The sequence below is a fragment of the Lagenorhynchus albirostris genome, chromosome 5 (genome assembly GCF_949774975.1).
Source record: "Lagenorhynchus albirostris chromosome 5, mLagAlb1.1, whole genome shotgun sequence".
Taxonomy (NCBI): domain Eukaryota; kingdom Metazoa; phylum Chordata; class Mammalia; order Artiodactyla; family Delphinidae; genus Lagenorhynchus; species Lagenorhynchus albirostris.
In genome coordinates, this window is record NC_083099.1 from 30,130,525 (window position 1) to 30,158,440 (window position 27,916).

At 38.7% G+C, this 27,916-nt stretch overlaps 1 protein-coding gene across 4 annotated transcripts in view; it reads right to left on the reverse strand.

Annotated features, from left to right (window-relative positions):
* PPP2R3A (protein phosphatase 2 regulatory subunit B''alpha) overlaps positions 1–27,916 on the reverse strand; it is a 222,173-nt gene that overhangs the window by 167,546 nt on the left and 26,711 nt on the right. For 3 of the 4 annotated variants that reach the window (XM_060149794.1, XM_060149793.1, XM_060149795.1), the window contains exon 2: positions 23,150–23,304. The exons of the other annotated variant lie outside the window; for it this stretch is intronic. The gene's annotated coding sequence lies outside the window, so the exon portion shown is untranslated. The remainder of the gene's footprint in view (positions 1–23,149; positions 23,305–27,916) is intronic. 4 annotated transcript variants of the gene reach the window in all.

Sequence of the window (27,916 nt, forward strand, 5' to 3'; positions counted from 1 at the left end):
CTTGGCTATTGTAAATAGTGCTGCAATAAACACTGGGGTGCATGTATCTTTTCAAATTATAGTTTTCTCTGGATATATGCCCAGAAGTGGGATTGTAGGATCATATGGTAGTTCTATTTTTAGTTTTTTAAGGAACCTCCATACTGTTCTCCATAGTGACTATACCAATCTACACTCCCACCAACCGTGCAAGTGGGTTCCCTTTTCTCCACAACCTCTCCAGCATTTATTGTTTGTAGAATTTTTGATGATGGCCATTCTGACTGGTGTGAGGTGACACCTCACTGCAGTTTTGATTTGCATTTATCTAATAATTAGTGATGTTGAGCATTTCATCTGTTTGTTGGCCATTTGTATGTCTTCTTTGGTGAAATGTCTGTTTAGGTCTTGCACCCATTTTGTGATTGGGTTGTGTTTTTTTGATATTGAGCTGTATGAGCTATTTGTATATTTTGGAGATTAATCCTTTGTCAGTTGCTTCATTTCCAAATATTTTCTCCCATTCTGAGGGTTGCTTTTCATCTTGTTTATGGTTTCCTTTGCTGTGCAAAAGCTTTGAGGTTTCATTAGGTCCCATTTGTTTATTTTTGGTTTTATTTTTATTACTCTAGGAGGTGGGTCAAGAAAGATCTTGTTGTGATTTATGTCAAAGAGTGTTCTGCCTATTTTTTTTTTTTTTTTTTTTTGTGGCACATGGGCCTCCCACTGCTGTGGCCTCTCCCATTGAGGAGCACAGGCTCCAGGCATGCAGGCTCAGCGGCCATGGCTCACGGGCCCAGCCGCTCCGCGGCATGTGGGATCTTCCCGGACCGGGGCACGATCCCGCGTCCCCTGCATCGGCAGGTGGACTCTCAACCACTGCGCCACCAGGGAAGTCCCTATGTTTTCCTCTAAGAGTTTTATAGTGTCTGGCCTTATGTTCAGGTGTTTGATCCATTTTGAGTTTATTAAAGATGGCCAACACATAGTGCTTGTTCTTGATTGTACAACTTCCTCTATACTTGGAAATTATTACACTACCATCATCTCTTTTCTTACTCTCTGAGAGAGAGAGAGAAAAACAACCTTTATTACTGCTCTTGATCTCATCCTCTCAGAGCCTGCTACATGCAGACCTCTCTCTCTCGTCATCAATGGATAGAATTTAACATTCTCTTACTTAAAAAAAAAAAAAAGGCTTTTAAACCATGCTGTAAGTTGACGTCCAAAAAGGTTCAATCAACTTCCGCCTAGTAGTTCTATCCATTATTGAAAGTGGGGCTACTGAAGTCTCCAAATATTATTGTTGAGTTTTCTATTGCTCCCTTAATTTGTTTTGCTTTCTGTATGTTGATACTGTGTTGTTAGATGTATATATGTTTCTAATTGTTATATCTGCCAGATGGAGGGACACAAACTATCATAGAATACGTATAACTTACTCACTTTGCTGTACAGCAGAGACTAACACAACATTGTAAATCAACTATACTCAATAAAAAAATTAATTAAAAAAAGAAAAAAAGAAAAAAATTAAAGAAACAAAACAGAAAGGTTTAATCAATGTTCCTACTTAATCAATAAATACTGAGTGCCTACTATGTGCCAGGCACTTGCTAAGTGCTAGAGATACAGCAGTGAATACAGTCCCTGTACCTACTGAACTGACAATCTAGCTGGAAAAAGAAAAATAACACATAAGTAAACATATAACTTAGATGGTGATATGTGCAATAGAGAAAAATGAAGTGGAGCAAGGGCTTAGAAAGGATGAGAGGGTACTGTGTTACAAAGGGCAGTCAGGGAAGACCTCACTGACATCTGAACAGAGATCTGAAAGAAGAGAGGGAGCAGGTTGAGGAGGTATTTTGGGCTAAAACATCTCAGGCAGAATAACCATAAGTAAAAAGGCTCTGAGGTATGAGTATGCTTGACTTACTACAAGAATGACAAGGAGACTAACATGAACAGAGTAGAGAAAGCAAGGGGGGCAGTGTGAGTGACGAGGTCAGAAAGGAAAGGTAGGACACTAAACCATGCAGGGTCTGTAGACTATTAAGATGAATTTGGCTTTACTCTGAGTGAGCTGGGATACAACTGATGTCTACTGAGCAGAGAAATGACATGATCAGATTTATATTTTTTTTTTAGTTAGTTATGTAACATCTTTATTGGAGTATAACTGCTTTACAACGTTGTGTTAGTTTCTGCTGTATAACAAAGGGAATCAGCTATATGTATATGTATATCCCCATATCCCCTCCCTCTTGCATCTCCCTCCCACCCTCCCTATTCCACCCATCTGTGTGGTCACGAAAGCACTGAGCTGATCTCCCTGTGCTATGCAGCTGCTTCCCACTAGCTAATTATTTTACATTCGGTAGTGTATATATGTTGATGCCACTCTATCACTTCGTCCCAGCTTACCCTTCCCCCTCCCCGTGTCCTCAAGTCCATTCTCTACATCTGTGTCTTTATTCCTGTCCTGCCCCTAGGCTCATCAGAACCATTTTTTTTTTTTTAGATTCCATATATATGTGTTAGCATGAAGTATTTGTTTTTCTCTTTCTGACTTACTTCACTCTGTATGACAGACTTTAGGTCCATCCACCTCACTATAAATAACTCAATTTCGTTTCCTTTTATGGCTGAGTAATATTCCATTGTATATATGTGCCACATCTTCTTTATCCGTTCATCTGTCGATAGACACTTAGGTTGCCTCAATGTCCTGGCTATCGTAAATAGTGCTGCAATGAACACCGTGGTACATGACTCTTTTTGAATTATGGTTTTCTCAGGGTATATGCCCAGTAATGGGATTGCTGGCAGACTTACATTTTAAATTGGTAATTTTGGCTTTTGTGTTCAGAGGAGATTGCAGAGGAGCAAGATAAGAAGAAACAAGTCAGGGGCTATAGCAATAAACCAGGCAAGAAGGCTGGGGGCTTGAACCAGGAGAGGAACACTGGAGACATTTAAACTGTATGTATTTCAAAGGTAGAGCTGATATGATTTGTTGAATGATAGAATGTGCAATATTACTGCACCAAGAAAGGTGCAGTAAGGCCACAATAGGAAGGAGATGATGACAGCAGAGGAGAGCATGAGTTTAACTGTACCATCAATTGCATCTGCATTTTAATGATAAAAACCTTTACCCATTTAATAATGAGAAACAGAACTTCATTGTTTTCATTTTTATTTCTTCAATCCTAGAAAATTCTGTTTATTTTCCTTATTTGTTATATTTCTTCTTTGGTAAATTTTCTATTCATATCCTTTGTTTATTTATGTATTAGAGACAGTGAAATCAGATACAATTTATACAATTAATTCAAGAAGAACCCTTTCTTTTGTTGAATTCTTATACTGTTTAGGGTATATTTCCTGGCTCTTTAGATTCAATGATTATTACTCTGTTTTTATGCCAAGCCTACACTATCATAATTACTGTTGTCTTATTAAGTTTTACTACCTGGCTTTTTTCCCTCCTATTTCTAATTATGATTCATTTTTACACTTCAAATATTCTTTGATGGTCTTCCAGATGAGTTTCTTCATTGTCAAGTTTTAAGAAAAATCCTATAGGAATTTGATTATAATTGTAATAAACTTGTGAATTATTTTGAAGGAACACTGATATCATTATAATATTCAGATTTTCCTTCCACAAATATACAAATCTTAATTCCAATTTTCCTTTCTTTTTCTTTTTTTGTGGCTTTCTTCAGGTGAGTCACCCCTATTCTTTTTTTTCCTTCAGTGTCTCAACTTTGTTGCTATGTGAATGGATCTTGAGCTGTTGTTTCATCCTCTACTGCCTTGTCTTCAAATCCCAGATGGTGGCTCATATAAAACTATAAAGCTAAGTATCCTGCAGGGTGGATGAAGCTCAAGTATAAAGTTCCATAGTAAAGTTCCACAATAAAGTGAGTACCCATTAATTTTTAAGTGAAAATACAAAGGTGCCGAAGAGGAATAAGTGTTATGGGACAAAAGACTAGAACATGGCAATCGAAGGAATTACCTTTGCAAAAGAGGTACATCCAGAAGACAGGGAAGAAACAGCACCAAACACGAAAAACTACGCACCTTTTCAGAAATCCAACATTTTGAAAAAGCTTTTGGGTAAGGGTAAAAGAGAAGGAAAATACAATGGATACTGTCAAGAAAGTATATTAGAATAACTGTATGAGAGCTTTTTTTTTTTATCTTTTTTTTTTTTGGCTGCACCGTGCAGCATACGGGATCTTAGTTCCCTGACCAGGGACTAAACCCATGCCCCTGGCAGTGGAAGCTCGGAGTCCTAACCATTGGACTGCCAGGGAAGTCCCAGGACTATATCTTAATACAGGTGATAAAATTGGTCCAGAAGCAAAATGCAGAACTGTTAGAAAATTTAAATATCCAGATACCTATTAAAACCCATGTCAAATAAATTCCTAAATTGACATGAAATTTGAGAAAGTAAAGAGAAGTATTTCTCTAGGTTTGAAAATAAGCAAAACAACAAGTTGATAAAGTAACATGACAGAAAATACAAGAAAGTATTCATGTGATATTAGAATCTGAAATACTCAAGGAGGAGAGAACACTGGCCAGAGTCAGACGTATGCTTTTAGACCAGTGCTGTCTAATAAAACTTTCTGCATTGATGGAAACATTCCATATCTGCATTGATATGGCTGCCATTAGCCACATGGAACTGCTGAGTACTTAAAACGTGGCTGGTGTAACTGAAGCACTGAATTGTAACTTTATTTAAAAAATTTTAATTTTGAAATTGCTGTAGACTCACATAGAAGTTACAAAAATAATATAGAGAGTTCCTGTGTACCCTTCCCCCAGTTTCCTCGAATGGTAACATCCTATATCACCACAGTGACCCAAACCAGGAAACTGACTATTAACAGAGCTTATTTGGATACCACCAGTTTTACATGAATCACTTCTTCCTTTTCTTTCCTTCTTCCCTTCCTTTTATAGTAAGTACCACCACAATCAGGATACAGAACTACCCCATCATCCCTCAAAACCCCTCATACTACCCTTTTGTAGTCATACAGTCAACAGACCACTGAACAGTTCTCCATCATTACGATTTTGTCATTTCTAGAATGTTTTATGTGTGGCATCACACAGTATGTAAACTTTTGAGATTGGCTTCTCTCACTGAACACAATGATTTTGAGAGTCATTCACTTTACTGCATGTATCAACAGTTCATTCCTTTTTATTGCTGAGTTTATTGTATGGATATACCACAGCTTGTCTGCCCATTCACCTATTAAAGGATATTTATGTTGTTTGCAGTTTGGGTTATTACAAATAAAGCTGCTGTGAGTATTAGTGTGCAGGTTTTTGTGTGAACATGTTTTTCATTTCTCTATGGTAATTAACCACAGGTTATTTACAAGTCTGATTGTTGGGTTGAACGTTAAGTGTATTTTTATAAGAAACTGCCAAACTGTTTACCAGAGTGGCTATACCATTTTACATTCCCACCAGTAATGTATGAGAGATATGGTTGATTCCACATCCTCTTCATCCTCTTCAACATTTGTGACTGTTTTCGCCTTTCTAATAGTGTGTAGTGTTATCTCATTGGGGCTTTAACCTACATCTACATGGCTAATGATGTTGAACATCTTTTCCTGTGCTTACTGACCAGCCCCGTATCTCCCTGGAGAAGCGCTGTTTAAATCTTTTGCCTATTCAAATTAATTTTGATTAATTTTAACTTAGAAAGCCACATATGGCTAGTGGCCATCATATTATTCAGTACAGTTCCAGATAATAGGAATGCAGCTTTCAGAAATTCTGAGACTTTAAAAGAAAAAAAGAGAAGATATGGTAAAAATGAAGATTGATAGGTTTTAAAAATAAAATTTGATGAACATGTCATAAGTAATCTTACTGAGAAAGAGAAGTGGTGGGAAGAAGAGTTAAAGAACTAATTAAAAATTTAGGTCTTTAAGTTTTGAAGGGACATGAATAGCAGAGAGAGGGAACATATAACAAAGCTAAATCCCAAGGGGTGACACCAATTTCAATAAGTTTACAGTCTAAAATGATTTGAGTTTTTTTTTTTTAAAGGCCAAAGAAATGAAGATTACTTCCCTGGTATTTGGTTCAGATCTGTGGGTGTCAAATTCTGCCTTTTTATTTAGACCACGATTCAACTGATGCCCAATTGTCTGGCTGGAATCCTAGACCTGGAATCTAATCCAACTATTCTCAATCAGAGATACAATCTAACTCAGAACCACGATGCTACCTTGTGTCACTAGTAAAAGCCAGTCTGCATGGGTTTGAATCCCAACCCCGCCACTTACAGTTGTGTGGCCTTACAGAAGTTGGTTAACTTTTGTCAGCCTACTTCACCTGCAAAACAGATAATAATAGTACCCATCTCATGAGAGTGAGGTTAATATGTCGAATGCTTAGAACAATGCCCAAGACACAGGAAATGCTCAATAACTGTTAGCTGTTACTGGTGTAACTCACTCATCCAGCATTTTCTACTCTGAGCCAGGGGCTGGTGGGATGATACTGAATAATTCATGGTGAGGGTGATAGCCCTCAGCACACTCACTGTTTAATGAGGGCAACAGGGGAGGCAAGCACAACAGGGTATCAGGAGCACTAAACTGGGGCTTCTGTTTTCCCCTGTTTTGCTCTCACAATTAATACATGTTCTTCTCAGAAAAGTTAGAAAACACTTTAATTACTCATATTACCATTCAGAAATAACCACTGTTAATATTTTTATGAATGAACATCCTGAAATTTTTCTTGTGAAAATATGTTTTACCAAAAAAACTTATTTTCTTAGGATATATTGCAAGGAGGAGAATGCTGAGTCAAAAGGGGTGTATGTGTATGCATATACTTTTTAATGGTTCTTAGATAAATATACACATCCATTTTCTGTGCTCCAGAAGAATGGCAAATTTATACTTCCAATGTCAGTGTAGGAGTGGGCCCATCTCCCCACGTTCTCCTTGAGTGATACTACTCTTTAAATCTTTGCCAATTTGATAGGTGAATAAATGAAGTACACTGTTTTAATCTGAGCCTGAACATCTTTTTATTTACCTAGTAGGCATTTTGTGTTGTTCATTCACAAAGCCTTTCTTCATGCCCTTTGTCCATTTTGAAAGAGAGTATTTAAATCAGATCTAAGAGTAAGGAAAGGCTTCCCCAAATAAGGGATGTATATACCTAGTTTTAAGGGATTAATGAGAATTATTTAGACAAAAAGGAAAGGAAGAATACTCTAGGCAGAGGGAGACATACATGTGAAGGCTCAGAGGCCTAACATGGCACAGTGAGTTTAGAACTATGATAGTTCCAGCTGATTTCACCAGAGGAAGTGTACAGACATGCAAGAGGGGAGGAAACCAGAGAGCAGCAGGAACTGTCTCGTGTGCTAACCTAAGCAGTCTGAACTTTATTTGGAAAACTATGGGAAAAGAAACAAAGACATTTAGGCTGGGAAGTAACATGATGAGGTTTATGTTTGAGAAAGATGACTCTAGTAGCTGAGTGGAGGCATGGAAATCAATTAGAAGGCTGTAATAATCCATGCAAGAAGTGGTGAGACCCTAAACCAGGAAGGTGGCAGTAACTAACAAAGAGAAGGGCACTGATTAGATAGTGAGAAAGAATTCACAGAAAAGGAAAAGAGAGTAAGAGGGAGGAATCTTGGGTTTCTCGCTTGGGTATTGGGGGACTAATGTTGTCACTTCCAACACAGACTTTTTGTTTTTGTCTTATGGGAGGTGGCCATAGAAAAGATAAGAGTTTTATTCTGAATGTGTTGTTTGAAGAGGTACCTGTGGAACATCCAAGTGGTGATGACTGCATGAAGTGTGAATATAAAAACCTGCATGTCAGCAGCAAGATCTGGGTTGAAGAGGCAGCCCTGAGAGGTCACTCAGGGTGAGTGCATAAAGTGAGAAGGGCTCTGGGCTGAGGATCACTGACATTTCTGGGTTAAAGAGAAGAACAGAATTCTTAGAGGGATCCTAAGAAGCAATTTCAAGGATGCTGAAGGAGAAACTTTCAAAATGGAGGTCACTAGTGTTGGATGCTGCTGAGAGGTTAAGGAAAAACAAAAATTACCCACTGGCTTTGCCAATGTGAAGGTCACTGGTAACTTTGGCAAGTGAGATTTCAAAAAAAAATCCCAAAGACTATGGCATAGTCCCAAAGACTATGTATGCACAAGAGTTATGTATAATTAAAAATATCTGTCTAAACGATATCTGTGAAAAGAACTCTTCTAATAAGTAAAAAAGTTCTAAATGATAAGAAAGCATTGTATCATAGTTTGAGTTTTTTTTTTTCTTAATGGCACATGCAATGAGTGTTTTACAATCTTCAATTTGGCGAAATATCGGTCTAAACATGTATGTCAGGGGTAGAAAGCAGAAAGGGAAATTAGAGTTTATATTGTGAATGTTTATGGGACTTCCCTGGTGGTCCAGTGGTAAGGAATCACCTTCCAATGCAGGGGATGCAGGTTTGATCCCTGGTCAGGAACTAAGATCCCACGTGCTATGGGGCAACTAAGCCCATGCGACACAACTACGAGTCCGCATGCTGCAAACTACAGAGCCCACGTGATCCGGAGCCCACATGCCACAACTAGAGAGAGAAAACCCACACACCCCAACTAGAGAAAAGCCCATGCCGCAATGAAAGATCCTGCATGCCTCAACGAAGATCCCACGTGCTGCAACTAAGACCTGATGCAGCCAAAAAAATAAAATAAAATAAATAAATATTGAATGTTTACATTTATTCCTCCTCCGGTCTTGTTGCACACTGCCTGCCCACCTCCCCCAAGGCTTTCATCTTCCCTGCTTCTTTCATCCCTGCAATGGGCCAGAGTCTGTTTTCCCAATTTCTATCTAAATGGTTCATATGCAATTTCAGAGTTCATTCAACCCTTCCTATCACTTTCACTTTAATCAGTGTATGATTACTCTAACAAGTACTTTCCAGTGGCTCCTGGTATTCCTCCAGAGTAAACTTCCTGATGAAGTGGATTTCTTGTGAAATAAAGGTACAGAGGCAGCCGACAAGAAAAGTTAGGAGGGAGAACTGGATTTTGAAAGATAAAAGCCTTAGCAGGTGAAGAAGAAATTAAACGGGACCTTATAAGCAAAAAGGAGTTCTACAAAGGTACAGAGATATGAAAAAAACCTTGTGTGTTTGGAGACTTAGCAGGAGTTTGGTATTGCTGAAGTTGAAATGTACAGTATGGATTTTACTGTTCTAAGGTCCTCCTCCAAACAGTAAGAACAAAAATAGGAATGTAAACTCTGTCTTCAAAGACCCTAAGTGACACCTGTAACCCCAAATCACTGTATATGAAGATAGAAAACAGCAGCAGAATGGTCAATGACTTAGCAGAGTAGAGGAGGAAAGGATACTAATGACAAACAAACCAATTCTCCCTGCACAACCCCCAAAGGCCCAGGTTAGGAGGTACCAAGTACCACAGAAAATGGGCTAGGGTAGAGAACTGAACACAGGGGACTGTTGGAAAGTATGCAAAGGAATAGAGTTCTCCCCACCACTACTCCACAAACTCAGAAAATCATCCCTCCTTCATCCTGCTAAGACAGAAATCTTATTTGCTGGTGAAAAAAACTGAACCAGAAAAGCACCAACCCCAGGGCTGTATATGAAGGAGAGGGTGGTAAAGGACTTAAAGTTGAGTAAAAGTCTACTTTCTGAGTAAGTCCACCAGCCCCCTTTCCCCTGCCCAAGTCCAGGTCACCAGAAACCAGGCTTATTACCTCTAGCTCCCAGTCCCCACTATGGATTAAAGAATCCTTTTCTGGAGATTGGAAATCCCATCTATCCACATGATCACCTTTCATGAAGCCCACTAATTGACAAATGCTACTCTAAAACAGAGAGCTTCCTCTCAGCTCTTCAGCGCCTCACTTTTATTTTAAATCAGCTTTACTGATGTATAATTTACATACAGTAAAAATGTTCATATTGTGTAGTAACCACTGTCCTAAAAAAGAAAGAACATTTACATCACCCTAAAACTATTCCTGTGCCCTTTCCCAAATCAATTCTCCTATGCTGCAATATCTGACAACTGCTGATCTGAGTCCTATCACGATACATTCATTTTGCCAGTTCTAGATCTTCACATGAATGTGATCACATGAGATGTATACTTTTTAGTCTGGCTTCTCTAACTTCAAACAATGGTTCTGAGATTCATCCATGTTATTGCATGCATCATTTGTATATACCTTTTTACTGCTTAGTAGATATTCAATTGATGTATAATTAAATATACCCAAATTTGTCTTATCTATTCAGTTAATGGACATCTGGGTTGTTTCTAGTTTGGACTATCATGAATTAAAACTGCTGTGAACCTTCAAGTAAAAGTCTTTTTGTGAATACGTGTTCATTTCTTTTGGGTAATTAACAATGGAAATACTGAGTCATGAGATGTGTACTTTAATTTTAAAAAACCTGTAAAATAGTTTTCCAAAGTGGTTCTACCATTTTACGCTCTCATCAGCAACACCTGAGAGCTCTAGTGGCTCTAAAACCTTTTGGATACTTGTCAGTTTCCTTAATTTTACCCATTTTAGCAGGTGTGAAGTGGTACCCCACTGTGGTTTTAATTTGCATTTCCCTGACAACTAATGATATTGAGTATTTTTCGTATGCTTATTATTAGCAATTCAAATGTATCATTTTTTGTGAAGTTTCTATTCAAATCTTTTGGGTTGTCTTTGACTACTGAGCTCTAAAGTTCATTTACATATTTTAGATGTAGATATCTCTTGGTCTGTGGCTTCCCTTTCCATTTTCTTAGCAGTAGCTTTTGGTTTTAATTCTAATTTTGTTAATCCAATTAATCAAATTCTCTTTTATAGTTAATACATTTGTATCCTGTCTTAAGATCTCTGCCTATCTTAAGGACATAGATGTTTTCTCTTAAGGTTTTTCTGGGGGTCTCAAGTTTTATGTTTAGGTCTACAATCTATTTTGAATTAATTTTTATGTATGGTATGAGCTGAGTTTGAACATCACCCAGCACCACTTGTTCAAAAGACTATCCTGGGGGCTTCCCTGGTGGCGCAGTGGTTGAGAGTCTGCCTGCCAATGCAGGGGACACGGGTTCGTGCCCCGGTCCGGGAAGATCCCACATGCCGCGGAGCGGCTAGGCCCGTGAGCCATGGCTGCTGAGCCTGCACGTCCGGAGCCCGTGTTCCGCAACAGGAGAGGCCACAACAGTGAGAGGCCCGCCCGCGTACCACAAAAAAAAAAAAAAAAAAAAAAAAAAAAAAGACTATCCTGTCCCCACTGAATTATGTTGGAGCCTTTGCTGAAAAGCAAATTACTATATATATGGATTTATTTCTGGATTCTCTATTCTTTTGTCTTTATAAACACCAGTGCCATTCTGTCATAATTATTGTAGCTTTATAGTAAGCCTTAAAATAATAATGTAAATCCTCCATTTTTTTCTTTTTGTTTTAGCTATTCTAGGTCCTCCGCACTTCCATATCGATACTGGAATCAGTGTGCCAATTTTCACAAAGAAAACCTGCTGGGGTTTTGATTGGAATTTCATTGAATCTAAATCTCCATTTGGTAACAATGGAGACCTTAATAATATCAAGTCTCCAGTCATCACAATCCATGAATGTAGTGTATCTCTCCATTTATTTAAATGCTCTTTTATTTCTCTAAGCAATGTCTGTGGGCCTTTCATTAAATTTACTCCCAAGTATTTCATGTTTTTTGATTCTAATACAAATGGTACTGTTAGTTTAATTTCATTTTCCATTGTGTTTGTTGTTGGTATAGAGAAATACATTTGACTTATGTGTATTGATCTTGTCACTTGCCACCTGGCTAAATTCACTTATAGTATTTGAGGGGTAAATTCCTTGGGATTTTCTATATAGACAATCATATTATCTGAGACTACAGAGTTATTACTTTTTCCTTTCCAATATTTACTGCCTTACTGACTACTGCACTGGCTAGGATCTTCAGAACAATATTGAATAGAAGTGGTGAGTTCAGAAATCCTTGCCTTGTACCTGATCTTAGGGAAAAGTCTTTCACCATTAAATATGATGATAGCTGCAGGGTTTTTGGTAGATACCCTTTATCAGATTGAGAAAGTTCTCTTCTATTTCTAGTTTGTTAAGTTTAAAAAAATCTCATAAGCTTTTTTTTTTAATATGTATCTTTACTGGAGTATAATTGCTTTACAACATCATGTTAGTTTCTGTTGTACAACAAAGTGAATCAACTATAAGAATACATATATCCCCATATCCCCTCCATCTTGAGCCTCCCTCCCACCCTCCCTATCCCACCCCTCTAGGTCACAAAGCATTGAGCTGATCTCCCTGTGCTATGCAGCAGCTGCCCACTAGCTGTCTACTTTACATTTGGTACTGTATATATGTCAATGCTACTCCCTCACTTCATCCCAGCTTCCCCTCCCCACCGTGTCCTCAAGATCATTCTCTACGTCTGCGTCTTTATTCCTGCCCTATGTGCCATTAGGTTCATCAGTACCGTTCTTTTAGATTCCATATACGTGCGTTAGCATATGGTATTTGTTTTTCTCTTTCTGACTTACTTCACTCTGTGTGACAGAGTCTAGGTCCCTCCATGTCTCTACACATGACCCAATTTCATTCCTTTTTATGGCTGAGTAATATTCCATTGTATACATGTACCACATCTTCTTTACCCATTCCTCTGTTGATGGACATTTAGCTTCCTTCCATGTCCTGGCTATTGTAAATACTGCTGCAGTGAACATTGGGGTGCACGTATCCTTTTGAATTATGGTTTTCTCAGGGTATATGCCCAGTAGTGGGATTGCTGGGTCATATGGTAGTTCTTTTTTTGATTTTTTAAGGAAACTCCATACTATTCTCCATAGTGGCTGTATCAATTTATATTCCCACCAACAGTGCAAGTGGGTTCCCTTTTCTCCACAGCCTCTCCAGCATTTACTGTTCGTAGATTCTTTGATGATGGCCATTCTGACCAGTGTGAGGTGATACCTCATTGTGGTTTTGATTTGCATTTCTCTAATGATTAGTGATGCTGAGGATCGTTTCATGTGTTTGTTGGCAATCTGTATGTCTTCTTTGGAGAAATGTCTTTTTAGGTCTTCCACCCATTTTTGGGTTGGGTTGTTTTTTTGATATTGAGCTGCATGAGCTGCTTGTGTATTTTGGAGATTAATCCTTTGTCAGTTGCTTCATTTGCAAATATTCTCTCCCATTCTGAGGTTGTCTTTTCATCTTGTTTATGGTTTCCTTTGCTGTGCAAGAGCTTTTAAGTTTCCTCAGGTCCCATGTGTTTATTTTTGATTTTCTTTCCATTACTCTAGGAGGTGGGTCAAAAAAGATCTTGCTGTGATTTAAGTCAAAGAGTGTTCTGCCTATGTTTTCCTCTAAGAGTTTTATAGTGTCTGGTCTTACATTTAGGTCTTTAATCCATTCATAAGGTGGTTTAATACTGTTAAATATTTATTCTGCATCTGTTGATATGCTCACATAATTTTTACCTTTTATTTTGTTAATGTGGTGGAACAGGGGTGAGAGAACTGAAATTCATATCAGGAAAGCAAGACATAAGGTTTAAAATTAATTAATGATGAAGTTGCAATATATATGCATTTATAAATATGAAGGTAAATAATGGAAGAAATAGCTAAGAAAAAATTGGCAGTCGTCTCTGAGGAGCAGGCCTAGTTGGGAGGAGAAACTGATATTTTCAAAAGGTCTTTTAAGGATTGACACCTTAAATATGAGAATATGTAATATTTGATAACAAATTTTAAAAACTGGGTTCTAGGGAGATGTAAAAATGACGCTGCGGCTGATTATTGTGTGCTAAGGCATGGGGGGCAAGGGTCTAGGGGAGACAGACTCAGCTGCAGGCATGTGTTATTTTGGTGGGGCATCCAGGAGACATATTTCCCATTCAGATGAATATACTGAATTCCCATTCCGTAGAGATAGGAGTTGAAAATAAAGACTTGGGAGTAAGCACCGGATAAAGGTTTTAAAGCCATAAGAGTGGACAAGACTGAACCTGCATAGGTGAGAAAAGAGTCAAGGACAAAACTCTGAGGAAAAATAAAAATAAACAAATGGGATCTAATTAAACTTAAAAGCTTGTGCACAGCAAAGGAAACCAGAAACAAAACAAAAAGATAACCCTCAGAATGGGAGAAAATATTTGCAAATGAAGCAAGCGACAAGGGATTAATCTCCAAAATACACAAACAGCTCATGCAGTTCAATACCAAAAAAATCAAATAACCCAATAAAAAAATGGGCAGAAGAGCTAGAAGAAGATGGCGGAAGAGTAGGACGCGGAGACCACCTTCCTCCCCACACATACATTAGAAATACATCTACATGTGGAACTGCTCCAATAGAACACCCACTGAACGCTGGCAGAAGACCTCAGGCAAGAAACTCCACACGTACCTGGTTAGGGCAAAAGAAAAAAGAAAAAACAGAGGCAAAAAGAATAGGGACGGGACCTGCACCAGTGGGAGGGAGCTGGGAAGGAGGAAAGGTTTCCACACACTAGGAAGCCCCTTCGCGGGCGGAGACTGCGGGTGGCGGAGGGGGAGAGCTTCAGCGCCGCGGAGGAGAGTGCAGCAACAGGGGTGCGGAGGGCAAAGCGGTGAGATTCCCGCACAGAGGATGGGTGCCCACCAGCACTCACCAGCCCAAGAGGCTTGTCTCTCACCAGCCGGGGCGGGCTGGGGCTGGGAGCTGAGGCTCGGGCTTCAGAGCTTAGATCCCAGGGAGAGGACTGGGGTTGGCCGCGTGAACACAGCCTGAAGGGGTTAGTGCACCATGGCTAGCCGGGAGGGAGTCCGGGAAAAGTCTGGAGCTGCCAAAGAGACAAGAGACTTTTTCTTGCCTCTTTGTTTCCTGGTGAGCGAGGAGAGGAGATTAAGAGCGCTGCTTAAAGGAGCTACAGAGATGGGAGCGAGCCACGGCTCTCAGCGCAGACCCCAGTGACGGGCATGGGACGTTAAGGCTGCTGCTGCAGGCACCAAGAAGCCTGTGTGCGAGCACAGGTCACCTTCCAGACCTCCCGTCCGGGAAGCCTGTGCAGCCCGCCACTGCCAGGGTCCCGGGATCCAGGGACAACTTCCCCGGGAGAACGCACTGCCCGTCTCAGGCTGGTGCAACTTCATGCTGGCCTCTGCCGCCGCAGGCTCCCCACGCATCCATACCCCTCCCTCCCCGCGCCTGAGTGAGCCAGAGCTGCCAAATCAGCTGCTCCTTTAACCCCGTCCTGTCTGAGGGAAGAACAGAAGCCCTCAGGCGACCTACACGCAGAAGCAGGGCCAAATTCAAAGCTGAATCCCGGGAGCTGTGCGAACAAAGAAGAGAAAGGGAAATTTCTCCCAGCAGCCTCAGAAGCAGCGGATTAAAGCTCCACAATCAACTTGATGTACCTGCATCTGTGGAATACCTGAATAGACAGCAAATCATCCCAAATTGAGGAAGTGGACTTTGGGAGCAAGATAGATTATTTTTTCCCCTTTTCCTCTTTTTGTGAGTGTGCATGTGTATGCTTCTGTGTGAGAGTTTGTCTGTATAGCTTTGCTTTGTCCTAGGGTACAGTCCGTCCGTTTTTTTTTTTTACTTAAAAAATTTTTTTCTTAATAACTACTTTTTATTTTAATAACTTTATTTTATCTTACTTAATTTTATTTGATCCTCTTTCTTTCTTTCTTTCTATTTTTTCTCCCTTTTATTCTGAGCCGTGTGGAGGACAGTCTCTTGGTGCTCCAGCCAGGCGTCAGGGCTGTGCCGTTGAGGTGGGAAAGCCAACTTCAGGACACTGGTCCACGAGAGACCTCCCAGCTCCATGTAATACAAATGGTGAAAATCTCCCAGAGATCTCCATCTCAACAGCAATACCCAGCTTCACTTGACGACCAGCAAGCTACAGTGCTGGACACCCTATGCCAAACAACTAGCAAGACAGGAACACAGCCCCTTTAGCAGAGGCTGCCTAAAATCATAACAAGGCCACAGACACCCCAAAACACATCACCAGACGTGGACCTGCCCACCAGAAAGACAAGATCCAGCCTCATCTACCAGAACACAGGCAGCAGTCCCCTCCACCAGGAAACGTACACAACCCACTGAACCAACCTTAGCCACTGAGGACAGACACCAAAAACAACGGGAACTACGAACCTGCAGCCTGCGAAAAGGAGACCCCAAACACAGTAAGATAAGCAAAATGAAAACACAGAAAAACACACAGCAGATGAAGGAGCAAGGTAAAAACCCACCAGACCTAACAAATGAAGAGGAAATAGGCAGTCTACCTGAAAAAGAATTCAGAATAATGATAGTGAAGATGATCCAAAATCTTGGAAATAGAATAAAGAAAATGCAAGAAACATTTAACAAGGACCTACAAGAACTAAAGAGGAAACAGCCAATGATGAACAACACAATAAATGAAATTAAAAATACTCTAGAAGGGATCAATAGCAGAATAACTGAGGCAGAAGAACGGATAAGTAACCTGGAGGATAAAATAGTGGAAATAACTACTGCAGAGCAGAATAAAGAAAAAAGAATGAAAAGAACTGAGGACAGTCTCAGAGACCTCTGGGACAACATTAAACACACAAACATTCGAATTATAGGGGTTCCAGAAGAAGAAGAGAAAAAGAAAGGGACTGAGAAAATATATGAAGAGATTATAGTTGAAAACTTCCCTAATATGGGAAAGGAAATAGTTAATCAAGTCCAGGAAGCACAGAGAGTCCCATACAGGATAAATCCAAGGAGAAACACGCCAAGACACATATTAATCAAACTGTTAAAAATTAAATACAAAGAAAACATATTAAAAGCAGCAAGGGAAAAACAACAAATAACACACAAGGGAATCCCCATAAAGTTACAGCTGATCTTTCAGCAGAAACTCTGCAAGCCATAAGGGAGTGGCAGGACATATTTAAAGTGATGAAGGAGAAAAACCTACAACCAAGATTACTCTACCCAGCAAGGATCTCATTCAGATTTGATGGAGAAATTAAAACCTTTACAGACAAGCAAAAGCTGAGAGAGTTCAGCACCACCAAACCAGCTTTACAACAAATGCTAAAGGAACTTCTCTAAGCAAGAAACACAAGAGAAGGAAAAGACCTACAATACCAAACCCAAAACAATTAAGAAAATGGGAACAGGAACATACATGTCGATAATTACCTTAAATATAAGTGGATTAAATGCTCCCACCAAAAGACACAGACTGGCAGAATGGATAAAAAAGCAAGACCCGTATATATGCTGTCTACAAGAGACCCACTTCAGACCTAGGGACACATACAGACTGAAAGTGAGGGGATGTAAAAAGATAGTCCATGCAAATGGATATCAGAAGAAAGCTGGAGTAGCAATTCTCATATCAGACAAAATAGACTTTAAAATAAAGACTATTATAACAGACAAATAAGGACAGTACATAATGATCAAGGGATCGATCCAAAAAGAAGATATAACAATTGTAAATATTTATGCACCCAACATAGGAGCACCTCAATACATAAGGCAAATACTAACAGCCATAAAAGGGGAAATCGACAGTAATACAATCATAGTAGGGGACTTTAACACCCCACTTTCAGCAATGGACAGATCATCCAAAATGAAAATAAATAAGGAAACACAAGCTTTAAATGACCCATTAAACAAGATGGACTTAATTGATATTTATAGGACATTCCATCCAAAAACAACAGAATACACATTTTTCTCAAGTGCTCATGGAACATTCTCCAGGATAGATGATATCTTGCATCACAAATCTAGCCTTGGTAAACTTAAGAAAACTGAAATCTTATCAAGTATGTTTTCCGACCACAATGCTATAAGACTAGATATCAATTACAGGAAAAGATCTGTAAGAAACACAAACATATGGAGGTTAAACAATACACTACTTAATAATGAAGTGATCACTGAAGAAATCAAAGAGGAAATCAAAAAATACTTAGAAACAAATGACAATGGAGACACGACAACCCAAAACCTATGGGATGCAGCAAAAGCAGTTCTAACAGGGAAGTTTATAGCAATACAATCCTACCTTAAGAAACAGGAAACATCTCGAATAAACAACCTAACATTGCAACTAAAGCAATTAGAGAAAGAAGAACAAAAAAACCCCATAGTTAGCAGAAGGAAAGAAATCATAAAGATCAGATGAGAAATAAATGAAAAAGAAATGAAGGAAATGATAGCAAAGATCAATAAAACTAAAAGCTGGTTCTTTGAGAAGATAAACACTGATAAACCATTAGCCAGACTCACCAAGAAAAATAGAGAGAAGACTCAAAGCAATAGAATTAGAAATGAAAAAGGAGAAGTAACAACTGACACTGCAGAAATACAAAGGATCATGAGAGATTACTACAAGCAACTCTATGCCAATAAAATGGACAACATGGAAGAAATGGACAAATTCTTAGAAATGCACAACCTGCCTAGACTGAACCAGGAAGAAATAGAAAATATGAACAGACCAATCACAAGCACTGAAATTGAAACTGTGATTAAAAATCTTCAAACAAAAGCCCAGGACCAGATGGCTTCACAGGCGAATTCTATCAAACATTTAGAGAAGAGCTAACACCTATCCTTCTCAAACTCTTCCGAAATATAGTAGAGGGAGGAACACTCCCAAACTCATTCTACAAGGCCACCATCACCCTGATACCAAAACCAGAAAAAGATGTCACAAAGAAAGAAAACTACAGGCCAGTATCACTGATGAACATAGATGCAAAAATCCTCAACAAAATACTAGCAAACAGAATCCATGAGCACATTAAAAGGATCATACACTATGATCAAGTGGGGTTTATTCCAGGAATGCAAGGATTCTTCAACATATGCAAATCAATCAACGTGATACACCATATTAACAAATTGAAGGAGAAAAACCATATGATCATCTCAATAAATGCAGAGAAAGCTTTTGACAAAATTCAACACACATTTATGATAAAAACCCCACAGAAAGTAGACATAGAGGGAACTTTCCTCAACATAATAAAGGCCATATATGACAAACCCACAGCCAACATCACCCTCAATGGTGAAAAACTGAAACCATTTACACTAAGATCAGGAACAAGACCAAGTTTCCCACTCTCACCACTCTTATTCAACATAGTTTTGGAAGTTTTAGCCACAGCAATCAGAGAAGAAAAAGAAATAAAAGGAATCCAAATCAGAAAAGATGAAGTAAAACTGTCACTGTTTGCAGATGACATGATACTGTACATAGAGAATCCTAAAGATGCTACCAGAAAACTACTAGAGCTAATCAATGAATTTGGTAAAGTAGCAGGATACAAAATTAATGCACAGAAATCTCTTGCATTCCTATACACTAATGATGAAAAATCTGAAAGTGAAATCAAGAAAACACTCCCATTTACCATTGCAACAAAAAGAATACAATATCTAGGAATGAACCTACCTAAGGAGACAAAAGACCTGTACTCAGAAAACTATAAGACACTGATGAAAGAAATTAAAGATGATAGAAACAGATGGAGAGATATACCATGTTCTTGGACTGGAAGAATCAACATTGTGAAAATGAATCTACTACCCAAAGCAATTTACAGATTCAATGCAATCCCTATCAAACTACCACTGGCATTTTTCACAGAACTAGAACAAAAAATTTCACAATTTGTATGGAAACACAAAAGACCCCGAATAGCCAAAGCAATCTTGAGAATGAAAAACAGAGCTGGAGGAATCAGGCTCCCTGCCTTCAGACTATACTACAAAGCTACAGTAATCAAGACAGTATGGTACTGGTACAAAAACAGAAAGATAGATCAATGGAACAGGATAGAAAGCCCAGAGATAAACCCACGCACATATGGTCACCTTATCTTTGATAAGGGAGGCAGGAATATACAGTGGAGAAAGGAGAGCCTCTTTAATAAGTGGTGCTGGGAAAAATGCACAGGGACATGTAAAAGTATGAGATTAGATCACTCCCTAACACCATACACAAAAATAAGCTCAAAATGGATTAAAGACCTAAATGTAAGGCCAGAAACTATCAAACTCTTAGAGGAAAATATAGGCAGAACACTCTATGACATAAATCACAGCAAGATCCTTTTTGACCCACCTCCTAGAGAAATGGAAATAAAAACAAAAATAAACAAATGGGACCTAATGAAACTTCAAAGCTTTTGCACAGCAAAGGAAACCATAAACAAGAGCAAAAGACAACCCTCAGAATGGGAGAAAATATTTGCAAATGAAGCAACTGACAAAGGATTAATTTCCAAAATTTACAAGCAGCTCATGCAGCTCAGTAACAAAAAAACAAACAACCCAATCCAAAAATGGGCAGAAGACCTAAACAGACATTTGTCCAAAGTAGATATACAGACTGCCAACAAACATATGAAAGAATGCTCAACATCATTAATCATTAGAGAAATGCAAATCAAAACTACATTCACACCAGTCAGAATGGCCATCATCAAAAAATCTAGAAACAATAAATGCTGGAGAAGGTGTGGAGAAAAGGGAACACTCCAGCACTACTGGTGGGAATGTGAATTGGTACAGCCACTATGGAGAACAGTATGGAGGTTCCTTAAAAAACTACAAATAGAACTACGATATGACCCAGCAATCCCACTACTGGGCATATAACCTTAGAAAACCATAATTCAAAAAGAATCATGTACCAAAATGTGCATTGCAGCTCTATTTACAATAGCCTGGAGATGGAGACAACCTAAGTGCCCATCATCGGATGAATGGATAAAGAAGATGTGGCACATATATACAATGGAATATTACTTAGCAATAAAAAGAAATGAAATTGAGCTGTTTGTAATGAGGTGGATAGACCTAGAATCTGTCATACAGATTGAAGTAAATCAGAAAGAGAAAGGCAAATACCGTATGCTAACACATACATATGGAATTTAAGAAAAAAAAATGTCATGAAGACCCTAGGGGTAAGACAGGAATAAAGACACAGACCTACTGGAGAATGGACTTGAGAATATGGGGAGGGGAAAGGGTAAGCTGTGACAAAGCGGGAGAGAGGCATGGACATATATACACTACCAAACGTAAGGTAGATAGCTAGTGGGAAGCAGCCGCATAGCACAGGGAGATCAGCTCGGTGCTTTGTGACCGCCTGGAGGGGTGGGATAGGGAGGGTGGGAGGGAGGGAGACGCAAGAGGGAAGAGATATGGGAACATATGTATATGTATAACTGATTCACTTTGTTAATAAAGCAGAAACTAACACACCATTGTAAAGCAATTATACTCCAATAAAGATGTTAAAAAAAAACCTTACTATAAAGCTACAGTACTCAATACAATGTGGTATTAGCATAAGAGTAGACATAAAAAAAAACAACTAAAAGTAAAACTACCATATGACCCAGCATCCCACTGCTGGGCATATACCTTGAGAAAACCGTAATTCAAAAAGATACATGCACCACAGTGTTCACTGCAGCACTATTTTCAATAGCCAGGGCATGGAAGCAACCTATATGTCCATCAACAGAAGAACAGATAAAGAAGATGTGGTACATATATACAATGGAATATTACTCAGCCATAAAAAAGAACAAAATAATGCCATTTGCAGAACATGGATGGACCTAGAGATTGTCATACTGAGTGAAGTAAGTCAGACACAGAAAGACAAATATTATATGATATCGTTTATATGTAGAATCTAAAAAAAAAAGGTACAAGTGAACTTAATTTACAAAACAGAAGTAGAGTCACAGATGTAGAAAGCAAACTTATAGTTACCAGGGGATGGGGGGGTGGGAGGGATAAACTGGGAGATTGGGACTGACATATGCACACTACTATACATAAAACAGATAACTAATAAGAACCTGCTATATAGCACAAGGCACTCTACTCAATACTCTGTAATGGCCTATATGGGAGAAAAATCTAAAAAAAAAAAAAAAGAGTGGATATATGTATATGTATTGCTGATTCACTTTGCTGTACACCTGAAACTAATACAACGTTGTAAATCGACTATACTCCAATAAAATTAAAAAAAAAGAATATGAGAATAATGAGACAAAAAAAAGAAAACAAAAAAAACTCTGAGGAAGGCTGGTATGTATAGGGTGAGGAGAATGATTCAAGGAAGAAGATAGAGAATGAACTTCCAAAGGGCAGGAAGAGAACCAGCCAAATATGACATGGAAGTCAAGGGAGGAAAGTGCTACATTCTTCCAACATGCTGAATTCCAAAGATTTTGTGTACCAACAAACATTAAAGCTATACTTTTCTTTTACAGGTGTTTCTCCCTAAATTCATGTAGAAATTTGGGAAGTTAATAAAACCTTAAACAGCATAAATATGATGATGGAAAACAGAGAATGATGTTACACATATTTTTATGTTGCTATTTATGTGTTCTATTTCAGGAAACATCTGGAGCAGAGGGTATGAGGTAAAGAACTTCCTCTGCTTATCTCAAATTATGAAAGGGTTCAAGAAGAAAATGATCCACATAAATCGTAGATGCAAGGGAAAACTGGTTGAATAGCCATGTCATTTAAATGGACATTTTGAAGTCTGGAAGAAGAAAAATTGTAGAAAAGTGCCTAAAACTTTTTATTTAACAGAATACATAGGTGTGATGATTCAGAAGGAATGAGTCATTTAGAAATAATAAAACAGTTTGCCTGGAAAACACGGGTGCTCGGTGGTGGATGACTCAGTATGGAAACTGATCCCAAGAGTACAATTTAGAGGAATACAAAAACATACACTATATGTATTTGCAGGATAAGAAAGGAGACCTGGAATATTTTATTTGTTGTGTTCTCTTCAAAAATAGTTGAGAAAACAAATTAAGAGATCTCTTAGAAGGCAATATTTTGCTTGTGCTCAAAGAAATTATACATATGAACATGAAAGAACAATTAATGCTCTAGGTTTAGGGCTAATGTCTTAATGAGACTAAAAGTAAAATAAGAACACCTCAGCAGCAGGTCTAATTTGAGCATACAGGAATTAGAAGTGCTTAAAAACTTACTTTTATCTTTACTCCAGTGGAGAAAGAGGAAATGTGCCTGAGGGGAAAAGCACCAGGTGGGCAGTCAGGGGCTCCTCCTCCCAGCTTCTGCTTCTGTACTGACCAGCTCAGTAAGATGGTCAAGTCACTTCCCTCACTGGGATTCGCCTTCTCTTCTGGAAAAATAGGACAAAAGATGGCTCTGGGGTCTAGGGAACACGAGAAAAGCAAAAAATTCTTTCTTGTTTTGAATTACAAAAAAGCTATATATTTACCAGAAAACTATTTTGTATTCTTTGATGTGGAAAGCACAATGAACTGGCTATTAATTTTTAATGCATGTAATTTGCAAAGCTACTGATTTCTTGGAGAACTGGCTCCAAAGGAAAATCAGGAGGTTAAACTTTGACCATTTTATAATTTAAAAAAATTCTCTATAATATATTCCAAAAAATAGTCATCACTGACTGCTGGTAGTATTTTAAGTTACTTTAATTCATATATTTTCCTTTTCTAAGCCTTTTTCTTATTTTGGAGGAGATTATATAAAAATGAAATCACATTCTGTAAATAAAAATCATTTGGATGGTTTAGAAGAACATATATACAATACAGTTTAATAAACATTTGAATGCTGCCAGGTACTCTTCAAGACAAGGGAACTACAGATCCTACAATTTTGCCTCAAACAGCTTGCAGTGTGAGTGGGCAGAGAAACAGAGTATCTTTTACATCAAGGAAGGCACCCCAGAGAGGAGAGCTGCCAAGCCCAGCCTGGAGTTAAGCAGAAGCAGTGGCTGCAGAAAGATACCTTGTGGACAAATGGAGCAAGGCAGGAGGTAGCCCCAGGAGGCCTGGGAGGTGTGAGGAGCTACTGGGAGTTTGGTGTTATTCCAGTGGCAAGTTTGAAGAGAGGCTTCTAGGTGCTACCGCTAAATGGTGGGGGTTGGGTGGGAGGCAATGTAGCATCAGAGAGTCCCTGAGAGATTTCAGTCGGGGGTGGTGGGGACCAGGTCAGATTTACACTGTGGGTGTATCACTGTGTAGCACTGCAGAGGACAGAGTTGGGGAAGCAAGACCAAAGCCAGGCAGACCAGGCAGAAGGCCTCTGCAGAAACAGTCCAGAAGAGAATCAGTAAGGCTATAAATGAAGGAAGCTCAGAGGCTTATGTGACTACCCATGATCACAAATCTATGAGTAGGAGCTGAATGTAAGTTATCTTTAAATCCTGTCCTTTTCTGTAACCCTGTGCAAGCACAAATTCTGGTCAAAGTTGACAACAGATCCTACATTCACTTTTATTAGGTAAATTATGGGTCTTTAAAAGAAAGGACTATTCATTAATGTATATTAAGTACCCAAAATGTTTAGGGCATTATAGAAAACAAGCGAAGCTCCTGATTATAGGAACTTATAAAATAAATGAGACAAAAAAGAATAGATCAATTCATTCAACAGGTGTATATTGGGGCACTTCTGGGCCTTGATCACATTCTAGTGACAGTTCCTTTTAGAACGTAATTTTTGCATCCTCCTTTCCTTTTCTGACAAGTTTATTTGGGTACAAGAGAACAGAGAATCTCTCCAGAGCCAAGTGAGCAATTCTAGGAGAGGACCAGGAACCTGGAGTAAAATAAATACAAGCTTGGGTCAGGGGAAAACTTGCTTGAATGGGACAATAAGAGAACAGGGAAAAATCCCAACAGATGGCATGGATGGAGTAAGCAGAGGATGAGCCTGGAATCGCCTTCAACGTAGCTTGGATTTGACAGATCAAAGTTATTATTGCTTATTTTTTAAAAAAACAATTTTAATCTTTATAAAAGTAATGACTGTAGAAATAAGACACGACTGCTGGGGAAAAAAAAAGAGAGAAATACAAAGAGGAAAATAAAGATCACACCCAGAGATAATATCAATATGAACATTTTTGCCTTTTTTGACTTTCAACACACACATAAACATTCACAGAAATAGACATGGGATTTTTGTGAATATTAATTTTTTTAACAAAAGTGAGACAATTATAGTTTATTATCTGCTTTTTCCACTTAATATAGGGAGACCTCTTTTCATGAAAATAAAAATATATACCATACATCTTAGATACATTCTGTGGATATACCAAATTTACTTGTTCAATTCTTTACAAAGGCACATTAAGGCTGTATGATAAATTAGGTGCAGAAAGGAAGCAAGCAGCAAGGAAATGATAAAACTGACTTCAGTTGTGGCAGCATTTTCAATATTCTAAATGTGGAAAGAGGTAAGACATATGGAAGCTCATGAGATTTTAGTGTTCCAGACATAAGATGAATAATGTCTGATTCTGGAATTCTTTGTGGATGAAGAATTTCCAAAAGGGAAACAAAAAGAGTCTGCAGCCCAACACACGCTAAAAATGAAGTAATTTCAAATTTCACATCTGCAGAACAGATAGAATGTCAAAGACAGCACTCAGACAACTAAAAACAGTGGGTGGACTGCCAGGGAAAAACCAAGTGCCATTCTAGTGATCATCCATAACCACGGCTTTCCCAGGAAGTGAGAGCTCCCCACACTGTGCTCTAACACAAAGCGCACTGAGCCTTTCTCATGAGATGCTAGGCCGCCTTAAGACTTCATGGATCCTCTTTGGGCCTCTGTTTCCTCCAGCACTTGGCTGGGCTCTGTGAATTACAAACTGCGCTCGTCACAGTTCCCTTGGAAGCTGCCAATACTAGCCATTTCCCACTGCAACTAGAATAGTTCTGCTGTTATCTGTTTTATATATTGGATGGATCTCTAAAAAATATTTTATTTGAAAAAACAAACTTATATAGCTAAAAAACATTATTAAAAATCACATGATTAAAAAAATAACATTCACCCTTCAGACTGTTAATCACAAAGGTAAAAATATAAATTTATAATGGACGGATCTGAAAGTTACCACCTTAACACCTTGGTTAAACTTAGAATCACTAATGGTGGGATAATCAGATATGTACCTTCCAATTCGATGTAATATGAAGACTGAATATCATGTATGGATTTTTCTTGCCAAGAATATTTAGCTTTAATCAAACTTTCAGATTTAATGTCCAATTATAGGAAATACAGGCCAATAGAGAAATAAGCTACACACCACCATAAGTAAACAGAGAAATTCATTATATGGCTCACTATAAGACAACTGGCCTGGTCTCTTCAATAAGTCAGTATCATGAGGGAAAAAGCACATGTGTGGAGCTGCGTTGGGGGGGGGGAAGTGGTGGAAAGAACACCAACTATAAAGGCTCTGAGGTGGGAGCATGTCTTGAATATTTTAGCAAGAGTGAGAATGCCAGTGTGACTAGACTTTGACTTTTATTGAGTGAGATAGGAAGCTACTAAAGAATTCTGAGCAGAGAAATACATGATCTGACTTACTTTTTAAACAAGACCATTCTAGTTGCTCTTATGAGAATGGACCACAGGGGACAAGAGTAGAAGCAGGGAGACCAAAAAGGGGGCCAAATTTGCCTCGAATAATCCAGGTAAAAGATGATGTTGGCTTGGACCAGGTGGTAGCAGGGGAAGGGTGAAAAGTCAGATTCTGGATATATTTTGAAACAAGAGCCAGTGGGACAGATGTGTCGGTTTTGTGGAAAAGAGGGAGGTCAAGGATGAATCTAAGGGTTGATTTTTTCAAAACTGTTGTTTGTTTGCTTGAACAACTGGAAGAAGAGAACTGACTTAATTCATACTGGGAAGACTGCAGGAGGAACAGATTTGTTGGTGGGAGAGGGAGCAGCTGTGGCAAGAAGGTCAGTAGTTCAGTTTTGGCCGTTACTTTTGAGGTGCCTACTAGGCAGTCAGGTAAAGGTGTGCAGAATGCTATTAAAGAATTAAATCTGGACTTCTGGGGAGAAATTTAGGATTATACAAATTTGAGAGTTATATTTAAAGCCTTGAGACTAGATGAGATCACCAAGGGAGGGAATATAGAAAGGAAAGAAATATATATAAATACTTATTCCATAATAAATCTTATTCTACAAGATTCTATAGAAATCTCTATTTCTATATAGGAATAGAATACAGAAAGAAACATCCAAAGGCTGAGCTTAGGAGCACTCAAACATGCAGAGTAGTGCTGTCTAATAGAACTTTCTAAGATGATGAAATATTTACATATCTGTGCCATTCATGTGGCTATTGAGCACCTGTAATATGGCTAATGCAACTGAATAATTGACAACTTAATTTAAATAGCTACATGAGCTAGTGGCTATAGTGCTAGACAGCCCAGACCTAGAGTCTGGGGAAGTGAAGGAGAGGAGAGAGAAAAGAAGTGGTCAGAGAGGGAGGAATTGTGAGACAGTTCTCCATGGGTCTCTCGTGTTTCTGTACACATTGCAAGCAAGGCACTGCCTGTCTTGATAGTCAGTGATATAATATTTTATATGATATGATAGTTCCATATGATCTTTTTCAAGAATGTCTGTATAGCAAACAGCCTTGGAAAACTTGGTACTATCTCCCTCTGGAGCAAAGAGAAGGCATGCTTATTGACCATTATAAAATATTTGGGTTCTCTAAGATCAGGTTTCGTTTCTAATAACTCAACTCACTATGTGGAAAGGTGTAGTCTGGCCCCCTTCACATTGTCTCAGAGTAACTAGTGCTAAGGGAACCAGTACAAAAAGACTCCTACTCTGGCTACTGCTATTGCTGTAAGTAATAAACTGTCTTTCATCTCTGATGTAGAAGTCTTGTGTCTTCTACCACTATTCATGAAACTGGCAAGCTAACTTGTTAGCTTA